Source organism: Ischnura elegans, chromosome X, assembly GCF_921293095.1.
Source record: "Ischnura elegans chromosome X, ioIscEleg1.1, whole genome shotgun sequence".
In the NCBI taxonomy this organism is placed as follows: domain Eukaryota; kingdom Metazoa; phylum Arthropoda; class Insecta; order Odonata; family Coenagrionidae; genus Ischnura; species Ischnura elegans.
Window position 1 is genome coordinate 47,539,911 of NC_060259.1, and position 13,598 is coordinate 47,553,508.

The 13,598-nt window shown below is 37.7% G+C and overlaps 2 protein-coding genes across 2 annotated transcripts in view; one reads left to right on the top strand and one right to left on the bottom strand.

Moving 5' to 3' along the window:
- The window catches only part of LOC124170977 (ELAV-like protein 1), a 733,134-nt gene that overhangs the window by 168,177 nt on the left and 551,359 nt on the right, over window positions 1-13,598 (top strand). The window contains exon 3 of the mRNA XM_046550072.1: window positions 10,289-10,440. The gene's annotated coding sequence lies outside the window, so the exon portion shown is untranslated. The remainder of the gene's footprint in view (window positions 1-10,288; window positions 10,441-13,598) is intronic.
- The window catches only part of LOC124171152 (cytosolic carboxypeptidase 6), a 297,445-nt gene that overhangs the window by 143,140 nt on the left and 140,707 nt on the right, over window positions 1-13,598 (bottom strand). The window lies entirely within an intron of this gene.

Consider the following 13,598-nt stretch of genomic DNA (forward strand, 5'->3'; position numbering starts at 1 on the left):
AGTACGGTTATAGGTGTTTCCCTAATTATGTCCTTATTTCCTCAAGGGCAGCAAAAATGGTGAATTTAGTGAGACAGTTATGTAGATCTTTCCATTCTTGTCTTTTCCTTCGCCTGGTTGGACGTTACAATTGCGAAACATGATGTATTCAGCTCAAAACAGTTATTACATTTTAAGTTTACTGACCCATGAATGAACCTGCACAATAAAATAACCTGTACACTGCAAATATTGCCCCTCCTCAATAGGGAAACGAGCTGAACGTTTGAAATTCTTCATTTACTCACTCGAATTTATCACCAACGTTCGCTTGCAACTCATTTCGCTTTGTTAGTGTGCCCATTTAATTGATATTCTAGGGTGCTTCTAATCTAGTTTCAAGTGATATTTGATTCGCTCATCTTTTCATTTACTAATATTTTACTGCATATCGTCCTTTGCGCTTTGGTTTTTCGTAATTTTTTTTCAGTCATAAGCATGTTTGTTTCGAAGTTCTACCTGGTGTAAACGTTTGCCCAATTTTTAATAAAAACCCAAACGAATTTGATGAAACTAAACTCCCGACAAAGAAGGATGTTCTACTTTGCCAAGAATTTCCGTGGCAAATTGTAATTGAGTCGCGGAATAACAAGGAGCTGCCCTTGTCTTCCATTGCCCGATAAGTTTCTGTCATAGTATGTGTAATTTGGAAAAAGCGTCTATTTCAGCAGATTCGCAAACCAGAGTAATTCAACTCATTTCACGCTGCCATGATGAATGGTTTAGGACAAAGTAAATCCTGAAGAGGAAACCGGGGGTTCAGAAAACACAGAATTACCTCCTGAAGTCTTTTACTAACGACTTAAATTAAGTCTTTTATGAAGACTTTTATTTGTTACAGCCTTCTACAAATGTGCCAACTTTACCAAATGTCTGCCCCAAGGAAAAACAGGTTCCAGTTCTAGAGCATCAGTTACTTAAGGATCGAAGAGGTACGAGATTTGGCAGAATTGGATCTATTTACTTGCCTGTATCAAAAAAGTTGCGAGAAAGAACTGAACGTAATCACATAAAGAAGAGACTTAAACTTGACACATCTGACTCAAGTTTATACATTGTCGTTTCAAATAACAGTCAACGCTTCGGCGGTAGTTAAGTTGATGCGGAAAATCATGAGGAATGTTGCGCTAAGGATTTGAATTCACCAAACCAAGAGGAATCCAGCGAAAATTATGAGAAATGTTGGAAAAATCTATGTAATAGGCTATATGCATTTTGCATTCCATCAGGTTGCCGTTTCAAGGTCCCTTCACACACATTGACGGCGCTTGTTCAAGTCCGTACCCATACACTGGTGACATAGGTTCAAAACTCCCAGAATATGAAAAGCTCAGTGGTATGATTTCATCCCATAAATTATGACTTACCAAACATGATGAAATCTCTAACATTAATAAGGACCTGAATTACTTGTCAAGATATCCCACCCCATTGCGTCTAGAGCATGTCCAGAAGAGCTCATTTCTATGATACCTGAAATAGTAAATGAAGCCCGTTCGTTGACCACATCTCACAGAATACTTAGGTTATATATTTCGACTGAGAAACTTACTAAGAAACTCGTCAAAATAGTGACATTCATGCTAAGTTTATGTAGTGTTGCAATGCAGGATCAGGGCTCATTTTTCCATCGTCTTTGGCGCTTGTCACATCTTTGAGACCATTCTCAGATGTAGATACTTGCAAAGGAAATACCAAGCTGTAGTCTATCCATCCATCCAAAGAAATGCGTTTTTCAAACTCAGAAAATATTCTTCTTGCAAGGATGACTGATCGTCGGCTTACTGTCTATAGGGAGGTACCAAATGAAATTATTAGTGCTAGAGAAGACTAAGCTCATAATTTACATCATTGTATTAGATAGAAAATAGTTCCCCATACGAATTTTTGGGTCTGGGTTGCTTGGTTAGCTACGCTACCTGGGCGAGGGAAGAGCCGCACATATGCTTGATCATACTAAAATATACTCCTTTTCTGACCGCAGGGGGTAAATTTGACCCGTAAGGGACATATAATCGTCATACTGAACCCCAAATGCTAGTATCCATCCTTGGTGATTTCTTCTCACCCGAAAATGAAGTCAGTATTGTCGGCTATGGCATAAAAGAGCTTTCTCCCGCTTTAATGACTACCCTTAATATTTTTAGCCATGATTTATGCGGTATTGACTGAAAATATCTCTTTTTGGCGTCATTTATTGCATGCATAGCGTAATATAAGACTACGTTCTGCGAGTTGTATAACCAACAAAAGCGCTTTCGGGGACGCGACAAAACGCAATTTTCTAGATAATTTACAGCAATATAGCTCACGAATTTGTTTTAAAATATCAATTAGAGTTCAAAATTATACTTCATCGCAGAAAAGAGTGCTCGTTTAAAACAAATTTAAATTATTTACATTTCTTACACTGTTCGTTAAAAATTTCGAAACAGAAGATATTAACCAATTTGAAAAAAATCATATTTGTAATACCCATCCGAGTACACAACTTTTTCCGAGCATTAAGATTCGCTCCTAAATAAAGTGGTAAAACGAGGCACTCTAGGGTCCTAACCAGTGGGCCCGGATTTAAGTCTTGCCTGTGGCGGAGCTCTTTCAGCGACAGGCCGATCCCAGCTTGAGTGGAGGGCGTTTGAGATGTAGCACTCCATTTGTCGGATGTACGGCACCTCAGGCAGAATACTAGTTCTTCAAGTAGTGATGTTATTGCATTTTTGGACTATTTATGCCATGTTATGTGGGATTCCTTTGGCAGACTTTTATTTTATGAGAGCCCGACTCTAAGAACTCTAGTGCATTGATATTTCAAAGAATTCAAAATATCAATATGCACAACTATGTTGCATCACATGCCTCAATACTCACAGAGCAAAGGACGAAGGGGGTAGGGTTGGAAATGAAAGTTTGTCCATGGATCTCAGAATGAAGCCAATAGCGTAGCAGAAAGAAAAAGGAGACATTTCTGACGTAGCGAAACCCTCAAGCGGCATATGAGCAGGAAGTTCGCACTAATCCTCTCTTTCACCATTGCAGTTATAAAATAGAGGTGTAGCTCGATGGTTTGCTACTATATGTTAAAAATTATTCACGGCGCATTCATTTTTCAACACGAATATTGATATTATTAAGGTAGAGCTCACTTGAAAATGCCATTAGGGCGTGCAATTCACACATTCGAGTATGGGATTTCGCTCCTATCCTGGGTCCACAGGGTACTGCGAAGAGTTTTGCTAGGGGTTTCTTAAGGATTCGCCTAGGATTTTACTCTTCAACTCTTCAGATATAAGCCAGTGTATTATCCGCGTGGTAGCTGAAGCCACCACCTTCCTCCTCTATCTTATGCTGCCTGAATGTCAATAAATCAATTGAAAATATTTTAAAAATGAAATAAAATCATGATGCCGATAAATCCTAGTTTGAAATGAGACGTTATTGATGCAAGCCCATCGCTCGCTTGGATAACCGACGAAATTCTACTCTATTTTTGATCGATATGGTAAATAATTCGTTCCGGGCCACCCGATGTTGCTCTTGACCTTCGGTCTGTAGAAATTAGACTCTCACTGTCCAAAAAATTCTATATTTCTAAACTATTAGGTTTCATGGGAGCTACCATGCACATTACAATAATTTTTCTATGCTCAAAGTAATTCGAAGTGCGAGAAGTCTGCCGAGTAATGCTTGGCTGTTGACGCTTATTAATTGGTTTCCCATCGGCCTGCATGCAGGGACATTCTGTTTGGATTCCAAGGCATGGAGAATGATATTTTCGTTGAGAAATATACAAATTTTAGAAGAGTTTGGAAAGAAAGAGTTAAGTTTTATCTTTCACGGTAGTTGGTAAATGTTTTTGAAAATATTCACGATTCGTACTAATCCTTAGTAATAAAAAATGTTCCACCTTATACGGCAAAAATTCAGTAATATCGAAATATTCTTGTACTCTGTACGACTGTTGTGCCGCTGAGCAGGCCAACAGTTATATCTGAAATCTAATCCAACTACAAAATCTATATAATAATCAGTCATGCTCTCTACGTTGGCTCTTTCCGCCTATTCGAAACCTCTCCTTCATTTTAAATATTTTATTTTGATGATTGAAACATGGATATAATTATAAGAAAATTCAAAGGTAGCCCAAAGAGTCCTTTGTCCAAGAAATTTATTGGGATCAAGGTGAAAACTTGAAGATCGTTACAAAAAGAACTCATGAAGTCTTAGGAATTAAGGTAACCACACATTAGAAAAAAACATTAATTACTAAAACGTGGTTATGATTTGTAAAAGCAGTGCAATTTTTCTGATTAGTTTATTAAGTTCATCTTAGGAGCCCTGGCAGAGTAAATAAAATGAAGATCAGTGAAGTTGGCCTGTTACCTCTAAAAAAGAAAATTCGTTGGAGAAGTGGGTCTGATGATTGCTCTTGGAATAAAAACCCGCTGAAGGGTTTGACTGTAAAGTTATTGGGCGAAAATGCCGGCACAATTTATAAGAAAACGCATGGCGAGTGTGGGTTGAATATGGGGGCAGGGATACGTAGACCGCCAAGTAGTGAGGGAGGCGTAAAATTGGATGGAGACGGTAATGACGCCAGAGGATTTTCCTGTTGCGGCGAAGTAGAAAGATGCAATTTGGGTTTGACGGGGAGACGTTGAGTGTGAAGATGAGATGAGTTGAATGTTGCATGAAAACAGCATGCATCTAGAGTCTGCGTAAGTAAGTAGCAGTGATCTTTCTTAATTTTACCCAAGGGGACTCAAAATGCTCGCGGTACGGTGATGACTGCAATGTGGTCCAATGTTTTCCAATATTTTGTGGTATAATGTTTTTAACTTCGTGGCACAGCATTAAAAAGTTATGAATTTAACGCGTTGCAACGCGAGTGGCGACTTTGGTAAATCCATTTAAATGCGCGCTAGGTGACAACACATTTAGAGGCCGACTTGAGGATCCTTTTTTATAATATTCGTCATTTTACTCTTTAATCGATTACCTATTGTTTATTCTGTAAAGCCGTCAACGACTTTGGGCTACAATAGGGTGGTTTCCTATTATTTTTTATTGCCTAAATCGAAAGATTATTACTCCTGGAGTACGTATTTCACGCTTTTAGATTTTTAAATGACGATATCTATTTTTCGCGATTAAATGAAAAGTGAAAATTTTCAAGCGCGCGAAAACGCGACGCGCAAGTATGAATGCCGGGAAACTCTCCCTGCGACGTATTTCTGGTTCCCGCTGCCGCCCTGTGAAGTGACCTTGAGGCGAAGCTGAGCGCTAATACGATGCAGGCTGCTAGCGGGTAGCTGAGTGCCCTGCTGACTGGTAGCGCTAGGCTTAAATAAGGTTTATTAATACCTTATCAAACGAGGAAAACTTTTCGACCTTAGCCAGTTTTAATAGGTGATTATTAAGACATGTTTCCCTGAGCTCTGTGCCTCATGCATGCATTGGTAACCTCAGACGATGCCAAACTCCTATCTACTCGTATAGAAACTAGGTCCCTGTGACGTCACGTGGAGTGGCATCGCATGGGCGCCAATATGGCCTTTTTCAAATGAGGATAAAATTGACCCTTGCCATTCGTCTAAACCGGTATTTCTAAAACCAAATAATTTGTATATTATGAATACACTAATGGTGGGTAACGAATCGCAATCAATGCCTTCCGTTTTCTTTGATGAAGGAAACTACCCTTTTGTGTACTTGAGAACGGATTTAATGCTGAAAATGGTTGTGTATACCACAGGTCTGGCCGTTTTGCGCAAGTCTATCCATAAATGAGAAAGCCGGTATTTACAATTTCCAAATAGTGAAGCCGGGCGTCATAATATATACTCTTGAATATACTTTCAAGTGTATTCACTTATTTACCCAGTTCAACGTACATGAATAAATAAAGAAAAATACATGTTTCCGCATTTAATCAATGGATTTATAAACTCTTCTTGCTATGTGTCACTTTACTAGATGCAATAGACTCACTCTTAGTATGCTATTGCATCAAAGTGTCCCGAAAAATGCCACGCGTAGAAGTGTTTATGGTAATTATGAAAAGTAGAGTTAACATATCGTATTAATGTTATCCATCCAATGCTCATAGACTACTGACACCTTTTTTTACTCTTTCCAGCTACTGAACAGAAAATACATTTTTGCCGCAGGATATTTTCAACATCCTGCCCCAAAGTCTACCATTACCAGATGTTAGTGCTTTTCTCGTGATTGTAATGAAGCTTCAGTTATGACCTGCGCAGTGGAAAAAACGCCTTAAGTAATGAACTAATTCGTGATCGCAAGCACTGAACCTTTTGGTTGCTAGTCGCTCATAACTATGGAAGGATATCCGTCTCGAATTTTCGAATATTCCTTGAATATCATATGCATATATTCTGTAGGATGCGAGGAATGAATTGATGTGATAGAAATGTCAGAGGTTAAACTTTGAAGTTGAGATCTCCTTTTTATATAAAGCGTATAACCTTTCAATTTCTTGGAATGTGTGTTTAGTGGCATGAGAACCGAAAAACAGTAGAACGGATATTTAATAAATGTCAATTTATTATAACGTCAAGATCGAGATTCCAAAAATTGGTCGTCTGAATTTTTAATGCGATCCTCGATTCCATGGTCATCATCCAAAGAAATAGAGTTCACAAGGCAATCGCCGTTTCGATACTTTCCCTTTAGACAGATCATTTTGGATACATTCCTATTGATTTATTGCTTCTTATATCTGCTTCTCTGTGGACTCCACCCATCATTGTAATTATTTGGACTATTTTATTTGATTTCAATTAAGTACTTAAGCGTTTGAATCGGCTTTTTCATACAATGATTGTAAGCGCTATTTGATTGGATTAACTTAACTACTCGGACCTTCTCTCTCCATTTCAGTTTCCATCGTTTATTTTTAAGGATATTTAAATACAATTGAATAAAAATAAAATTTCAAAACTATTAATTTTTAGTACAGTTCACCAGATCATGATATAGTATTTCGGAAAATTCTTTCTATTTTCTTAATCTTTAAAACTTTTTACCAAATATTTTCTTGGTTCTTCAATCTGGAAGAGCAAAAGACTACATTAAGCTTATAAAATTATCTGATTAACTTTGTTTGCCAGTTACATAATGATCTGCTGGCCACGCTATGTGACCCTAAAGGGTCAAATTAATCTTTGCCATTATGAAAACCCATAAGCATAGATAGCTTCTTTTTACATCACTTTTCCGAAGCATTCAATCAAAGACGTTACAAGGCACGATATAAACTCTAAGGAAACATTTTTAGTGAACATCAGATATAAGGAAAAAGAATCTTCCCCTCCATGGACTTTGAGATCAGGTTTCCTCCGACATATTTCCTTTTGCGATTCATTTTCAGCGTGATCGACCGTTTTTTGGCAACGAAAGCCGCTTTCAATTAAAATCAAAATTTGATTTTAGCATTTAATAAAATTTTTATATGGCCGCGGGCGTGAGGACAGAAGCTTTCTCCCAAGTCACCTCGTATCTCACGTTCCCTGAAAATTTCTAGTTATCCCACCCTTGCGTATAACCCTTGAGTTTGTAGCAGTTCTCAGCCAAGTGCTTCAGACGGCTTCATCACTCCTCCTATTCGCTCGCAGCAGTTTTTAACGAAAGGCTTCGCTCTTCTTTGTGCTTTTTTGGTTCCTCTCATAAAACTTTCTCCAAAATGATCACTGTGTACTCAAGATGAGAGCTTATTCAGCTGGAGTAGCTTTTCCCACTCGCTTATGACCCGGAGGGCCTTCCTATTATTCGCTTGGAGGACTGAAGGTTCTTTAATGAGACCTCGTCGAATACCCTGAACGTATCTTCCCAAGAAAGGGCCACAACTAGGATACCACTTATGTATTTATGATTAAGTTCCAATGTTAACGATGAACTGCTTTTGCTATTAGTGTCACTTTGAAAACTCTGAATATGAATGCATGGGCAAATTTAGTCAGCATGACGTTGTAAATTTCTTTGGCTCATAGATGTAGTTTGATAATTATGTATGCATTGAATGGCATGCTTCCTCATCAGTTCTGAATGTATCATGGCATTTTAAGATTCATAAAAGAATATGAAGTTTAAATTCCGTTTTCCGTAAGTCTGTATAGAGATTATGAGCGAGATAGTATTTCTCTTTTCGTATTCTATTCTTTTTAATTAATTGGGGAGTGAAAGTTCACTTGAAAAGTAAACTAAATACTTGCTTCTTGCTCTAAATATTTATTTTAATTCCTAACACGAAACTTCTCTTTTCTCCCAGGTCTGACAAATTTTCGTTTTTAATCCTTCCTACACTATTTCGCCCAAATGCCTCTCCAAACTCACATTTAGAAGCTGCATATATACGTTGGTACTGTTTCCTCAAAGGACAAGTTTAGGAGCAGTTAGATGTTATGTTGCTTCTTAAACCCTTGAGTGGGATTGGTGGGCTAGAGGGTTTCCTTAATCCTTGAATCCAAGAAATATTTTGTCTTCTCCAGAATTTCACAATCTAGGAATCCTTCTAATGTCCCTTCGCTTACGAGTCCTTGAAACTATATGATGAAGAGTCTCACTTCGTTAATTTCAAAATCCCAGCATGACCTCATTCGGCGCAATAGATAAACGGTAAGAGCATTAAAGCAAGCCCCATTGAGAGGGATTATTATGTTAAGGTCAAATTAAGAAAGTATTACCCCTTCCCACGTAAGTAGATTAGCGAAGTGATTGGGGCGTGCTTGTGTTTCCTACTCGCTTAATCGGCGGCGCATATTCTGAGAAATTTGATTATGATGCCTACAGCGCTAAACTTCATGCGTAAATTAATTTACATAATGCGAGTTTAAATCCCCTGAGAGACATGGTCGAATGAAATACATTTTGTTCCAATTTTTCATGCCAATTTTTACGATTTCTTTTTTTTTCGTTCAAAATATTTAGCAAAAGAAGGAGGGAATACCCAATGTATTAAATATAAATAACTGTTGCTATTCTCTCATTTAGTTACTTGTAATGCTAAGATAAAAAGAGACAGTGGTTAAGGAATCCACTTAAGAAGCTTAATTTAATCATGCCCTCGAGTTTCCATAAGAAATGAAAGTAAATCGGAATATTTTAAAACCCCTACCTCTTCAAAGTCTTATAAAAATATTTTTGCCTAATTCTAATAATATTTCCTGCAGAAATTTATGAATGTCCATTGCTTTGCTTATACAACCCGTCTGTAGAACCTGGTTTATTGCACAATTATTGAGAGGCTACAAAAAATATTTATTTTCTCGTATTGGTTTTAATATGGCTGGATTTAGGCTTGAGGGTGATGAGGAATTAAAAATTCCACCTAGTTAAGGTCATCAGTAAGTCACGTGATTGTAGGAATGAATATGATTTCAACGTGATATTTTATGACATTTTCGTGACTCTAATGCAGATGAAAAATTTCTTTTCAAATCCCCTCTGCTCTAAGCTTATCCTCTACTTTACATGTTGTATGTGAACAGCGAGAAACTGTCAAAATATACTGGGATGAGAGATTTGGAATTATCAATCCCTAATAAAATATAATTTGTAAAGAGCATGTTTTTTTTACCATTATTTTTATGAGACGTGATTCAAGATTGTCATTAGATAAAAATGGCTATGGAGTGTCCTAAACGATTCCGTTTTATTTGTTTCATGATGAGAGGATCATTATACTCACTCGTGATTTTTTCCATTGAAGTATAAAAGTATTTATACTATTTTACTGCACAACATTGGATATCTCGACTTGGCAGGTAATTATATTTTAAACCTATGAATAAAATTCATTGCACAATATTATGTTATGACGTATTCATAATTGGAGAGCACGTACTTTTACTAAAATTCTGTTATTGGTTATTCAGGTTCTGCCAGTACACTGTGATGCGTACTCGCAGTGCCTAAGAAAGGAAGGACACTGGAAATAATTTTCCAAAAACCTATACCTGCCATGATCAACTGAACTGTCCTAAATATTAATTTACTTATAAGTAAAAATGTATTGCAATGAAACACACTTAAAAATCAATGATATAAACTGAAATGGGGAACGAAGTAGACATTTCACGGTTTTGACGTAGCCTTTGAAAAGTCATTTTTTAAGAAGTACATTTTATTTTGATAAAATTTTTCATTATTTTAATGTAATATGTATTGAAAATTTTAAATATTAACTTCTTTCTCAAAAAATTGAATACTTCTTTTCTTATGTTATATCAAGGACAGAGTCTTCACCACACCAGTTCCTGCCGTCAACGAACTGAAGCCCAGGATACAAGCTGCTCTGGGTACTGTGACAGATCTGGCGGGAACTGAAAAACTGCCTTGACATTCTCCGAGCTACCAAGGGGGTACACGTTGACGTTTACTAACGTAAGTTGTCTTTAAAAAAAAGTAGTTACACACACCTATGGAAAAGAATCAAATTTAAAATAGCATGTCAAAATGTTTTTCTGTAACAAATTTTTATAATCAGGGAAACTCTGTACCCTGTACTTTAAACATTTAAGCTTGAAAATCCAGAAAATCGCTCACTCATCGGTAAATTACAAGTGTATATGGCGTCCTCAAGTAGTTGTGCCGAAAATTTGGGGATCGTGTTGGTGTTATGGCTAAAGTGGCTTCACACCGGGACCGGGTTCAAATCCTGGCGGCGGTGGAGATTTTTCTGATACTGCCCGATCCCTGGTCAGGATTCGTTTGGCACCTTTCGACAAGAATATGAGATGAGCGATGAAGAGAAGTGCGACGCTGGATTCCTCTCCATCATTCCTCCAGCCGGCCTCGGTGGCGGTGGGGTAAAGTCCTCGCCTGCCAAACCGTAGGTCGTGGGTTCGAATCCCGCCTGGGTAGGTGATCCCTATCCAGGGCATTGATGTTAGTGTTGTACTTTGTTAATATTGGAAACCCTCGTTGTAAAAGGCCGTTATGTGCTGTTTACGGGGGATGTGATAAATAAATGTGATAAATAAATTAAAATTGTCTACCCTTTCCTATGGCGCAAGTGGCCTTAGCTACCGGTCGCCTCCTCCAAATACCATACGATACCGTAGAATAAAGCAACGGGATTAGGTAAGACACTGTGTGGAATCCAATGCTTTCCGACGTTAAGCTCTTGAATATTTGCAGCTAAACAACAGGTATAGGGATACAAAGGGTATGTGGAAGGGAAGGAACATTGTCCCTCGATAAGTAGGAATTTCTGTTCATGCAGCGAAACTGAATTCGTGAAAGATATCATTCTTCGACCACTCCATGACCATTACAATATTGACTATGTTGCAAACGGTGGTAATGGAGGAACAAGATACATTTTATCTTGAAATATTTCGTATGTAGTAGTCATTCAATAATAATTGTCTGCTCCAATTCAGAAGACTGGAGACTTTCCTCTCGAGAGGAAAGGGCAAAGGGAAAAATTGATAACATAGAAAAGTTATTTATTAAAATTTGACTGGTCCGCGGTCGTCTCCAACGTAACTATTAATAATGACTGATGAGGAGTTGTTATCTGGGTCGATGGAGTGTATACTGAATAAAAGATACAGTGTCGGGTGTGATACGGTGGAAATCTTTGATATTCAGCTTATTAAAAACACTTGTCTGTTTCCACTCTTTTATTGTCAACGAACATGGTTTCGGAAACTTGTGCCTTGATAATGGCACAAGTTGCCGAAACCATGGTCGGTGAAAATAAAAGAGTGTGGAAACAGACAAGTGTTTTTAATAAGCTGAGTATATATTGGTGTGGATTTTGCCAAGTTTAATCTTATGAGCCGGATTATAAAAAATGCTAAAATAAAGCTCTTAGAAAAAAAAACCAAATTATATCATCGGGAAGTGAACTGAGAGCACTGAATGGTATAGGTTTTGATACGCTATAGGTTTTGACTGGATGAGTGTGGCTATAACGTCTCCTTCTTATGGAAGCAGACTGTTAATTTTACCGAGTAACCAATATGTTCATTATGTGTGCAATTACTTGCATTCACATCAACTGAAATGACATTAGCTTTCGTTCTTCTTCTTGGAATTTGTATTGATGAAAACCATTAGATTTAGTTTTTTTCATCTAATCGTTGACATTATGTTGAAGTTTCACAATAAATTGCTACTCAAAGCTAGGATTGTTACACATTCGAGAGTCAACACTGTAAGTTAGACAGGAGCACTAGTCATAATGAATTTGTCAAGTAGTGGCGACTATGACCAACTTTAGACTATCCTTTAGCTTGAGGTCTATCCTATATTAAAGTTCATTTCCGGTTAATGCTGAGTCGGTTGCTACAGCCTTTACAAAAATTTCGCTAGAACTACTGCTGGCGTTTTCAGGTCGAAGATGATTTGAGGTACTTTAAAGTCCAAGTGGTAGGCAAAGTCATTACTTTTATTTAGCCAATGTCAACATTAGATCTTAAACATATAGAGATTAAACAACTGCTGGATGCAATTTTACACATTGAGTGCATTAATAACCCGAATGGGAATAATAAGCTCTAAGTAAGAAAATAATAATAAAATAGCAAGGCGGAATAATAATAATTTGGCTTTATTGGGCGAGATTGGGACTAGAAAGTTCCATATTCCATCTAACCCTCGTCATTTACTAAACATTTTCGGAGGAATACATTTTCACGTTACTCTTAAAATTAGATGAAGTCAAATTATTACAGTAGAGATGTATAAGTATGATGTAAAAATAATGAAAACATTGGAAAGTGTACAAATTTGCATTTAACAAGGCTAGAAACATGTAAAGAAACGTTGGAAAAAAACCTAAGGACATTTACTTTCGTCCTTAATGGAAAAATAACCATATAAGCAGGAAAACGCCACACAGGAAGGTGGGAATGAAAAACCTGCGAAAGCCTACTGAGAAAGAGCTAATGTGAACTTGTAATAAGAAGAAGGCGTAGAATGATTATTAGAACTGAAGACGGTAGTGTCAGCGAAACCTTTGTCGTCGCCACAGCAACCGACGCGGTAGTACGAGAGGCACTCCAGAACTAATGCACACATTTATAGACACCACAGTTGTTAATCTAGGCAGTTCCTATTAATAGGGTACATAGAAACATCCTTCACGCTTCCATTCAACTTTATTTAAACGCAATACCGATCATACCGTGGTAGCAGCAGGACAGTAAGATGGCGGATCTCTTGAGTTTCGTCAAAAGCATCGCGCTGCAATTGAGTTTCTTTGTTGTGAGAATGAGACGGTTGGAAACATTCATGAAATGTTGAAGTCGGTGCATAGATATGATGATGTCGATCGTAGTACAGTTAGTCAGTGGACACCACAAGCATTTGTTGAGAACGGGCCCGCCAATATTGAAGATCGTGGACGCAGCGGTAGTCTCCATACTGCACAAACACCTCTGTTCAGCGCGCCGAGTCAGAGATTTACCGGACAGGAATGCACGCCATAGTTCCTAAGTGTCGTAAGGCTATTGAAAAGGATGGAGATTATGTTGTAAAGAAACATGGGCGGTAAATCTCGTCCTCCTTTCACCCGGGTCTTCGTTTCCCAA